Here is an 11,616-nt window from a genome sequence, read left to right on the forward strand (position 1 = left end):
GAGTTATTTTAATTCCAAGAAATAATTTAATTTCATGTAAATCTGTCATTTTAAATTTACTCATTAAATATATTTTAAAACTGTTTATTGTATTTACATTAGCACTCACTATTACCAAATCATCAACATAAAGTACCACATATATATTTTTCTGTATATCTCCTTTATTTAGTATATAAATACATCTATCTACTGATGAATTCTGAAAACCCTCCCGCCTAAGAGACTGTTCAAAAATTTCAAACCAGTATCTAGCGGCTTGCTTTAGCCCATATAATGCTTTATTTAATTTACACACATAACCATTTTTGCAAGACACCCCTTCTGGAACTTTCATATATATTTCTTCCTGTAGTACCCCATTTAGAAATGCAGTTTTTACGTCCATGTGATGTACAAGTAAATTATATTGATTAGCAAAAGCAATAATAAATCTAAAACTAGCTATTCTTGCAACAGGTGCAAAAGTCTCATTATAGTCTATGAGATATTCCTGGCTAAAAGCCCTAGCAACGAGTCGAGCTTTATAGCGTAAAGGCTTTCCGAATTCATCATTTTTTATATTAAACATCCATTTGCAATCTATAATATTTTTGTTATCTGGCCGTGGTACTAAAGTCCATGTTTTATTTAAAAATAGAGAATTTAATTGCACCTTCCCAATGAACTCTATCGTCTCGTGTTTTAATCTCTTGAAACGAATTTGGTATTTTACACAAAATTGAACTAGCACACATAAGGTTATCATCGATTTCTTTATAAGAAATAGGGGGACGACTTTAAGCCTATCACTCCTACGTGGTTCAATACAACTGGTTGTGTCCTCATTATTTACGACCACTGAAAGATCATCAGAATGTGCATTTGGTTGTTCAAATTCGACGATGTCATGGTTAGTTTTGCGAATTTTCTGAGGAACTTCATAATCATCAGATTTACAGGTATCTGATTTATATCTGTCAGTTTTTTGAGACTTTATTGACTTTGAAATGTTGTCAATGTTAACATTATCATGAGAATTTACTATATTCTCTTCAGGTCGCAACGCAGGCCTGGATTGAAGTAATTTGTCTCATCTACTATGACATCTCTGACAGTAATAAATTTTTCGCATTTAGGATTCCAAACTTTATAACCGTTTGGTTCGTATCCCACAAGAATACCTTTCCATGACTTAACATCGAATTTTGTCTTATATAACTTATCATGCACATAAACTGTTGAACCAAAAAAATTAAAATATTTTATTTGTGGTTTTTTGTTATGCCACATTTACGAATTCAATCATCATGTAAGTAATTTATATATTATTTAACATTGTACATTATAGTATGAAGTTGTAATAATTTTAAGCAGCATTATTTTCTTTAGGTGACGTAATTGGTGAATAATATTGTAATTGAAAAGGATATTTCTCTTTAAATGTACAAGCTGTGTGTGATGCAGAAATAAAATATATTAATGTTGTTCCCCATGGCCTGGTGCCGCTCATGATGCAACAACTTTTGTAAACTCAGTTCTACAAGTTAATTCAAATTTATTGATAAGAAGGTAGAACTTGATAAATGTGCCAACTAAATTAACAGGTATATTTGTTTATAGCTTAATATCGTACAGGTCTACTGAGAAATCACTGGATGGTTGTTAATAGTGCTTACTCAAATATACCTTATTCATTAACACCATTTCTCTGACTGACCAGAGATATGATGAAGTACACATTAAGAATAGGAATACTATAGAGAGGTAAATATATAGTATAATTTAGAGTATTAATAATTATACTATGTCAAAAAGTTGCAAGATATGTGACCCAAATGAAACATGATGTAAGGTTAAAATATTTGTCTTTTTCGGAAAATTTGGAGTATGGAAATGTCGCTTTAACATTGTATTTATTACTAGCTTAAGTTCAAGCTATTGTTATTGCCACAGCTGTTATGCAAAATATTTGTAAGGATTATAATTTGTAGATATACCGGCAGAAGTTTTAGTTCCAACACTTGATACAGTTTCAAGTCAAGAAGTTAATGAAGGAAATCAAGACGTAACTGAAAGAACAAGCTTTATTTATTATTTTGGAAAATTAATATATTCTTCTTAATTCTAGCAGAAACAAACATGTTGTATTTAAATGTCCTTTTGTACATATAAAATAGTAGTACTTATTTTTCTTAGAAGAAAGTTAGTTAAAATTTTAATAAGTTATGTTGTTAATCTACCTATAAAATTAAATTATTATTTATCATAACCATGTAATGTAATGAAATATTAGGAAAAATAAATAAAACATAACATAATATAAAATTTATTTCATTATACTCTTATATATTACTAATATGTAATCCAATGTTATAAACAAATGTTATAAATGTAAACCAATGAAAATGTTAAAACCATCAACTTCAACTTCAACAAACATTAAAAAAACAGAACTGGTACAATTGGTTCAGGCTTTGTATAGTTATGCGCTTACCTACACATTCTGCGATTCATTTTTTATATTATAGATGACACTGATGACAAAGGCACTCTTCTCGGTTGCTGGAATGAGAGATAAGTTTCATTAGGTTAGAAAATTATGGTTCCCGAAACTAAGAGCCTTCTGAAAAGCGGTCACCACGTTCGAGTAGTCCACAGGAAAACAAATATGATGCCAAACTCATTGCCGTTAATAATTTTTCCTAACGTTTTAAATATGATAGCAAACGATGGAAAGCCATTAAATAAATTGACCAGGAAACCGTGTAAGCCTTCGCCCCATCGCCAAAGTTCTTTAGTAATTTTAGTAAGATGAGGAAATTGAATTGAATCACTATACATTTCTTAACAAAAGTCAACCGATTTAATTTAATTTATAGGTTGGTCTGACGCACGATACCATTGTAAGTCCGGTAAAACTATCGATGGTTAAAATATTTACTCTCTAGACCCTTCGTGTAAAACCAGCCATATTCTGCTGCTGGACAGGCAGAGGTAGGCACGTAAGCCATCTAATTGTGCGAGATTTTGAAAAATTTGTTTATTATTATCATATTAACAGATTTAAGTTCTACATTTTATTATATACCCAAGAATTTACAAGAATTTCATTACTCTTTTCAGTATTTACAATAAATCCTTTAGCTTCAAGAAGTGTTCTAGCGTCCTGAATATTTTGTAAACATTCAGTGTAGCTGGAGGACATAAACTTAATATTTCTTGTGTTAGCTTCTAATATTAATTTAATTATTCTAAATTCTAAACATTTTTATGAAACATATTCTTAAGAATCTTGCTACAAGTGCGCATGTGCAATAGTTACTCATTTGACTCGTTCGGTTGTTTACGAGTTGTTACGAATTGACTCGACCATTTTCCCGAAGTGGGATGGTCGAGTCGGAGGAGGGAGTTGTGATTATAAAAGAGGTTGTGACACATGCGCAGGGGCCACTTTCGCTTCCGACCGCCGACCCGTGCGGATGTCTGCTCCAGTGCTCTCTCCGTGTGAGTCATCAGTGCTGTAGTGCCATCTCGCTCGCTCCGTGTGAGTCATCGCCGCTTGCCAGTGCGCACGCGCTGTCCGACCGCTGCCTTGCTGCCTGCTGCCCTCTCATTGGTCAGTCCGATCGCTGCCTTGCTGCCTGCCGCCCTCTCATTGGTCGCTTCGCTTCAATTTATGAACGCGGGTTTACCTGCGGCCCTCAGATAGCCACCTAACGGTGCCAAACGGTTATCTGTCGGTTAACGCCTTGTGCGGGAGTGTTTTTGTTGTAATTTATAGATTGTTCGAATTTGCTTTGTTCAGTCTCTGAATATAGTTTACTTTTAGGAACATCGCTGACCAAGAAAAAGGTATTTTATAACCTTTTATCCACGATAATAGAGTTGTATCACAAGTAATAAGTGAATAACATTCTTTGATAAACTACCAGTGAGCGCGAGGTGGCGCGCGCGGCGCTGGACGCGACTGCCTATAGTAGGCTGTGAGCAAGCTCCTTCATCCTGGATTCCCCTTTTGCCTATGATTAAATTCTTTTTGACCTTCTTTGTCCTTTTCTGATTTTGATGCGAGCTTGTAGTCAACTAATCGCTTACTGAATAGGTACTTGTATACCTATGTTCCTTGAAGTTGTTCTTTTAGATCTTTTAAGGCTATATAGAATAAAGTTGTGTCGTGTGACTGAGTCTTGGTATTGTGTGTCACATTGGAATCCGTATCCATAAGTAATTTTAATAGGTACATATTTCTTGTTTCCGCAGACAAGAACACTGTGAGTGGCCTCTGCTAAACAAGAAGTAGCTGTAGCATTTGGTTTCATTTGAAACCTGCGTCCTATATTAATCCTGTTTGAGATTGCGGTCTTTTCCTCTGGGTTCAAATTGGGTGCATTGATTAGAATACTTAGATAAAAGTTGTAAAGTGTAAGCTTACTGCAAGATCAAACTGTATGTCTTCACCTGGAGTATTAGACTTTGATGGATCTTCTCCCGATACCTGCAGCAGTTCATTGTCTCATCCAGCGACAAGTGGTCGTTAGGGCGGCGGCCGTGCGTTACCTGTTACGCGACGCTTTTGGTTATGTACGCCTTCGTTCGAGGATACATTACAACTGGATTTACACACGTGTAGTTACAATTTCAATCAAATGAAAACTGAGGGTAGTATTAAAGTCTCAAAGCTCAATGTATAATAAAACTTCACTTACAGGTAAGTCATATTGACGATTTTGTGTTGTACTTTGCCAAAACATGGTAGGGAAAATACTCAAAATGCGGTATACCATCAAAAGAAGATTCTTCCTTATCCTTGCATAGGTTCCCTCTTCCGTCCGAGAATGGGCCTCTGAAGTAAGTAGATCGGTTAATCTTTCCAATATGGACCGTCGATATTTGAGGTTTTAGAGGGGCGGGGAGGGGGTTGACGGCTACTTCGGAGCTTTTATATATACTCTAGGGGTAGGGCAGACAAGACCATGTGGATAGTGGGGTGCTCTGATTCGGTTTTGGGTACTTTTTTGATATTAAAAAAGTACAGGATAATACAGAATTAGATAATACAGAAAGTTACAAACAATGAAAAAAATATTTTCAGCTATAAATTTCATTTTAAAATCCACAACAGACCTTATGCAATCCAACTTTTTCAAAATTCCAGTAAGCAATTTTTTTTTTTTTTACTAATGATTTATTATTTTATAACCTGACCTGAAATAACATAAATCAAAACTTACTTTAACTCATCCGAGTAAGGATTAAGCCTTCTGCCAGATGACCTAGTAAGTCTGGGCATCGCAGCAAATTCCTCGCCAGGACTAGTCAGCCCACTAGGACCAGCAACCGGTTCGTCAAGGATCGGCGCAGAAGAGGAGGCCGTGACAAGCGGCTAATTTGAGTCCAACACTTGCACTTCACTTAACTCTTCAAACAATGGGCTTCGGAGACGCCATGGTAGTCAAACGTTGTAAGTTTATAGGAGTACGTAAAACGATTTCTACTGCAAGGGTGACAAACGATGACTGGACGCCATTAAACAAAATGAATGGCTTAAAAACAAATTTAGTGATCACCAAAAAGTATCGATACCCGAGTAGTATCGATATTTTCAATAACTTTTGTACTATCTACAAAACAAATATGGGTATTTAAACCGATGATCCATATTAGTTACAGTGAATGCCCAGCATAGGATACTATGTGAAAATCATTTGAATGAATCTTCATTTACCAGCAGCGATAGGAAAAGACTTAACAAGTTAGATTAAGAGTGAATAGAGGAGGATATAGACCAATTAAAAAACAAACATTGTAGTCCATATAGAGCAAGTTATGACATCCAAGTGAGTATTTACATTCATATTCTACCTAAGTCAAATAGACAAATTTTTATAGTCATGCTTTTTTACATAGAGGTAGGCAGTACATTTCTGACACACATCTAGGTGATATATGGATGATTAAAAGTTTTCTATTTTCTCCATCCACTTATTGGATTTGTTATCTTTTTCGAATTTTTTATTCAATTATTTTTGTATATTTTCCAGGAACCATCAACTAGCAAAGGTATTTTGTAGGACTTGGACGTGAAAAAGTTCAGTGAACTTACACCTCAAAAGCAAACGCTGTCTAAGAGATGCAGAAAAAATCTATCTGAAATAGTGAGGCTCTGAAAAAAGTTTCAAGGTGATAAAAACTCCAAAAGATCTATATTAAGTGTACTAACATCAAACGAACCTAGCAATGAAATATTAAAAAGCACATTAAATAATTCATTTTCTTTACTATTACAAAGCCAACTGAAAAACTTTATAAGAAAATTAACTGGAAGGAGATGGACACTGGATGATAAAGTGAACGTCTTGAGCATCTATAAGAAATCAAACTTTTGTTTTATATTATTGATTAGGTTATTTTGAAAGAAAATATTTTTTTAACTGGATTATTATACATAATTATAAGTTTATAATAATACAAATAGTTTTAATCCGGTATAAAAAATTGGTTTCTTTCAATGTGTAAAAGCTATGTTAACCAAAGACAATACTAGGTTATTTTGTCAGCTCTCTCAAGGCATTATTGAACAAAATTCCAATGGTATGTGGAATCAACAGCCCAGTAATACAGACAGTAAAAGAAATCACAAAAGACCAAGATGTCAATGATAATTTATGTAAAATGGCTTTTGATGAAATGTCAATAAGAAAAAATCTGACATATAACGTAAAACTCAATGCTAAGGCCGTACTACTGTGATACCAAACCATAGTCGAACTTTCATGGTTATCGGTGTTCGAAAATGCTGGAAACAGCCAATAGCATTTTACTTCTCAGGAGATTGTGACACAGCAGACAAGTCAGCAGCTCTTGTCGAGGAGGTAACCACTTCTTTAGAATATTATACAAAATGTGGTTGAATATTAATTTTTACAAATTTACATTGGCTTGTTTGCTTGAGTGCATGTTTAAAGATTTAATTTTTTTTTAAACGGTATTTCCAATTTACACTAGATATACAAATAAACAGAAAACTAAACATAGGTTGGTATAATAATTTAATTAATTGAACAGCGGAAAGATATTAAAACTTTTTTATGACTTATTTATCCATTGAACCATGACCATCCATTGACTTATTTATCCGCTAGTGGCCTTTGGCAATTATTTCCCTGCATCAAGTAGTTGTTAGTATTGCCTTATTGCCTAATTAAAATAACTAATAATTGATGTACCTCTGCTGTACCATATTTATTTTCTTATTGCCGCTTGACCTGTGATTGGTTAAAATTGTTTTGAGAATAAGATCATAACCTTCCATTGCAGGTACAGTAAAGTGGAGCCACATAGAGGAGTTTTATAATAAAGATCGCGAGAATCCCAACCGTGTTTGCTCCAGCTTTAACCCAGCACCACTTACAACCAGTACAGAATGGCAAACAGAAAATCAAAGAGCGCCTAGCAGATCAAATTTTAAGCCATTCGGTTGCAGTTGGAATATTTGCCAAAGTAAGTTTCAAAATTTTATTGAAAAGTACTTCCGTCCGCGATGGCCTCCTAAACTACTTAACCGATTTTAAATTAAATTGGCACACCGTGAGCGGTCTGGTCCAACTTAAGAGATAGGGTAGCTTAGATCTTTAATTATAGTCGCAATTTTATTTTATTGCAAATTATTTGTCTATAATTAATTGACAGTCACAATTATTCGACTGAATTGAGTAAGTGATCAATAGATGGCACTGCTATGGTAAACCGACAAACGTGTCATATAAGCTACAATTCAATATCATGATTACCACGTGTTATTGAGGCTAAAGTATGAACTTTTTTAATTTTTGGTGTTAGCCAACCACGTGTTACTTAGACCGAAGTGTAAATCAAATTCAAATCTAAAACCACATTCTATGGCAGCTAGTAATTATATAATTTATTTTACCTTCAGATGAATGATGACAAGACGCCCCTGGAACAACTGTCGCTGGACAAGCTTTTCGACTGAACGGAGATTCGACCGACAGGAAAGAGGTATAAACACTTATTATAATAATACTTGACATCTGTAATTGTGGATGTGATCCAAACCCCACGTCGGTCCAATTAAAAACTAGCTTAGGCAATTAGTAGCAGCGTTTTTAATACGCTGAAATTATTATTCTTCGAAGACACTAAACCTAGCTGCGCAACTGAATATCCCTGTAACAGCCAGATGGAACCTCCAACCTCCCAGGGAAATTAAGTGGCATCGCCGACTCAGCTACGCCTACGTCTGGCTATGCTCTCGGGGTGTAACTCCCATGATTTAGTTAATCGTTATGAAACGAATAACTGTATGAAGAAGAGAGTGCCTGCGTCTGGCTATGCTCTCGGAGTGTAACTCCCATGATTTAGTTAATCGTTATGAAACGAATAACTGTATGTAGAAGAGAGTGCCTGCGTCTGGCTATGCTCTCGGAGTGTAACTCCCATGATTTAGTTAATCGTTATGAAACGAATAACTGTATGTTGAAGAGAGTGCCTGCGTCTGGCTATGCTCTCGGAGTGTAACTCCCATGATTTAGTTAATCGTTATGAAACGAATAACTGTATGTTGAAGAGAGTGCCTGCGTCTGGCTATGCTCTCGGAGTGTAACTCCCATGATTTAGTTAATCGTTATGAAACGAATAACTGTATGTTGAAGAGAGTGCCTGCGTCTGGCTATACTCTCGGAGTGTAACTCCCATGATTTAGTTAATCGTTATGAAACGAATAACTGTATGTAGAAGAGAGTGCCTGCGTCTGGCTATGCTCTCGGAGTGTAACTCCCATGATTTAGTTAATCGTTATGAAACGAATAACTGTATGTAGAAGAGAGTGCCTACGTCTGGCTATGTATGCTCTCGGAGTGTAACTCCCATGATTTAGTTAATCGTTATGAAACGAATAACTGTATGTAGAAGAGAGTGCCTGCGTCTGGCTATGCTCTCGGAGTGTAACTCCCATGATTTAGTTAATCGTTATGAAACGAATAACTGTATGTAGAAGAGAGTGCCTGCGTCTGGCTATGCTCTCGGAGTGTAACTCCCATGATTTAGTTAATCGTTATGAAACGAATAACTGTATGTAGAAGAGAGTGCCTGCGTCTGGCTATGCTCTCGGAGTGTAACTCCCATGATTTAGTTAATCGTTATGAAACGAATAACTGTATGTTGAAGAGAGTGCCTGCGTCTGGCTATGCTCTCGGAGTGTAACTCCCATGATTTAGTTAATCGTTATGAAACGAATAACTGTATGTAGAAGAGAGTGCCTGCGTCTGGCTGTGCTCTCGGAGTGTAACTCCCATGATTTAGTTAATCGTTGTGAAACGAATAACTGTATGTAGAAGAGAGCGCCTACGTCTGGCTATGTATGCTCTCGGAGTGTAACTCCCATGATTTAGTTAATCGTTATGAAACGAATAACTGTATGTAGAAGAGAGTGCCTACGTCTGGCTATGTATGCTCTCGGAGTGTAACTCCCATGATTTAGTTAATCGTTATGAAACGAATAACTGTATGTAGAAGAGAGTGCCTGCGTCTGGCTATGCTCTCGGAGTGTAACTCCCATGATTTAGTTAATCGTTATGAAACGAATAACTGTATGTAGAAGAGAGTGCCTGCGTCTGGCTATGCTCTCGGAGTGTAACTCCCATGATTTAGTTAATCGTTATGAAACGAATAACTGTATGTAGAAGAGAGTGCCTGCGTCTGGCTATGCTCTCGGAGTGTAACTCCCATGATTTAGTTAATCGTTATGAAACGAATAACTGTATGTAGAAGAGAGTGCCTGCGTCTGGCTATGCTCTCAGAGTGTAACTCCCATGATTTAGTTAATCGTTATGAAACGAATAACTGTATGTAGAAGAGAGTGCCTACGTCTGGCTATGTATGCTCTCGGAGTGTAACTCCCATGATTTAGTTAATCGTTATGAAACGAATAACTGTATGTAGAAGAGAGTGCCTGCGTCTGGCTATGCTCTCGGAGTGTAACTCCCATGATTTAGTTAATCGTTATGAAACGAATAACTGTATGTAGAAGAGAGTGCCTGCGTCTGGCTATGCTTTCGGAGTGTAACTCCCATTATTTAGTTAATCGTTATGAAACGAATAAATGTATGTAGAAGAGAGTGCCTGCGTCTGGCTATGCTTTCGGAGTGTAACTCCCATGATTTAGTTAATCGTTATGAAACGAATAACTGTATGTTGAAGAGAGTGCCTGCGTCTGGCTATGCTCTCGGAGTGTAACTCCCATGATTTAGTTAATCGTTATGAAACGAATAACTGTATGTTGAAGAGAGTGCCTGCGTCTGGCTATGCTCTCGGAGTGTAACTCCCATGATTTAGTTAATCGTTATGAAACGAATAACTGTATGTTGAAGAGAGTGCCTGCGTCTGGCTATGCTCTCGGAGTGTAACTCCCATGATTTAGTTAATCGTTATGAAACGAATAACTGTATGTTGAAGAGAGTGCCTGCGTCTGGCTATGCTCTCGGAGTGTAACTCCCATGATTTAGTTAATCGTTATGAAACGAATAACTGTATGTTGAAGAGAGTGCCTGCGTCTGGCTATGCTCTCGGAGTGTAACTCCCATGATTTAGTTAATCGTTATGAAACGAATAACTGTATGTTGAAGAGAGTGCCTGCGTCTGGCTATGCTCTCGGAGTGTAACTCCCATGATTTAGTTAATCGTTATGAAACGAATAACTGTATGTTGAAGAGAGTGCCTGCGTCTGGCTATGCTCTCGGAGTGTAACTCCCATGATTTAGTTAATCGTTATGAAACGAATAACTGTATGTTGAAGAGAGTGCCTGCGTCTGGCTATGCTCTCGGAGTGTAACTCCCATGATTTAGTTAATCGTTATGAAACGAATAACTGTATGTTGAAGAGAGTGCCTGCGTCTGGCTATGCTCTCGGAGTGTAACTCCCATGATTTAGTTAATCGTTATGAAACGAATAACTGTATGTTGAAGAGAGTGCCTGCGTCTGGCTATGCTCTCGGTGTGTAACTCCCATGATTTAGTTAATCGTTATGAAACGAATAACTGTATGTTGAAGAGAGTGCCTGCGTCTGGCTATGCTCTCGGAGTGTAACTCCCATGATTTAGTTAATCGTTATGAAACGAATAACTGTATGTTGAAGAGAGTGCCTGCGTCTGGCTATGCTCTCGGAGTGTAACTCCCATGATTTAGTTAATCGTTATGTAACGAATAACTGTATGTTGAAGAGAGTGCCTGCGTCTGGCTATGCTCTCGGAGTGTAACTCCCATGATTTAGTTAATCGTTATGAAACGAATAACTGTATGTTGAAGAGAGTGCCTGCGTCTGGCTATGCTCTCGGAGTGTAACTCCCATGATTTAGTTAATCGTTATGAAACGAATAACTGTATGTTGAAGAGAGTGCCTGCGTCTGGCTATGCTCTCGGAGTGTAACTCCCATGATTTAGTTAATCGTTATGAAACGAATAACTGTATGTTGAAGAGAGTGCCTGCGTCTGGCTATGCTCTCGGAGTGTAACTCCCATGATTTAGTTAATCGTTATGAAACGAATAACTGTATGTTGAAGAGAGTGCCTGCGTCTGGCTATGCTCTCGGAGTGTAACTCCCATGATTTAGTTAATC

The 11,616-nt window shown here is 36.8% G+C and overlaps 3 long non-coding RNA genes across 6 annotated transcripts; 2 read left to right on the forward strand and 1 right to left on the reverse strand.

Annotated features, from left to right (window-relative positions):
- Positions 1-544: 544 nt before the first annotated feature.
- Positions 545-2,033, forward strand: LOC123719133. The gene is made up of 3 exons (XR_006755199.1): positions 545-1,291; positions 1,372-1,746; positions 1,974-2,033. It is a non-coding gene; the product is annotated as an uncharacterized LOC123719133 (long non-coding RNA).
- A 406-nt stretch (positions 2,034-2,439) lies between these two features.
- On the reverse strand, positions 2,440-5,610 carry LOC123719132. Of its 3 annotated transcripts, none has more exons than XR_006755197.1 (4): positions 5,214-5,610; positions 4,689-4,825; positions 4,441-4,539; positions 2,440-2,544 (listed from the first exon to the last, which is right to left on the reverse strand). It is a non-coding gene; the product is annotated as an uncharacterized LOC123719132 (long non-coding RNA). The 3 variants fall into 3 exon arrangements; XR_006755196.1 differs by having other exon boundaries at positions 4,415-4,539; XR_006755198.1 differs by lacking the exon at positions 4,441-4,539.
- A 44-nt stretch (positions 5,611-5,654) lies between these two features.
- On the forward strand, positions 5,655-8,276 carry LOC123719131. 2 transcript variants are annotated; one of them, XR_006755194.1, is made up of 5 exons: positions 5,655-5,819; positions 6,024-6,162; positions 6,811-6,854; positions 7,300-7,482; positions 7,919-8,275. It is a non-coding gene; the product is annotated as an uncharacterized LOC123719131 (long non-coding RNA). The 2 variants fall into 2 exon arrangements; XR_006755195.1 differs by lacking the exon at positions 6,811-6,854 and having other exon boundaries at positions 7,919-8,276.
- Positions 8,277-11,616: the final 3,340 nt, after the last annotated feature.

This window comes from Pieris brassicae, unplaced genomic scaffold (genome assembly GCF_905147105.1).
Source record: "Pieris brassicae unplaced genomic scaffold, ilPieBrab1.1, whole genome shotgun sequence".
In the NCBI taxonomy this organism is placed as follows: Eukaryota; Metazoa; Arthropoda; class Insecta; order Lepidoptera; family Pieridae; genus Pieris; species Pieris brassicae.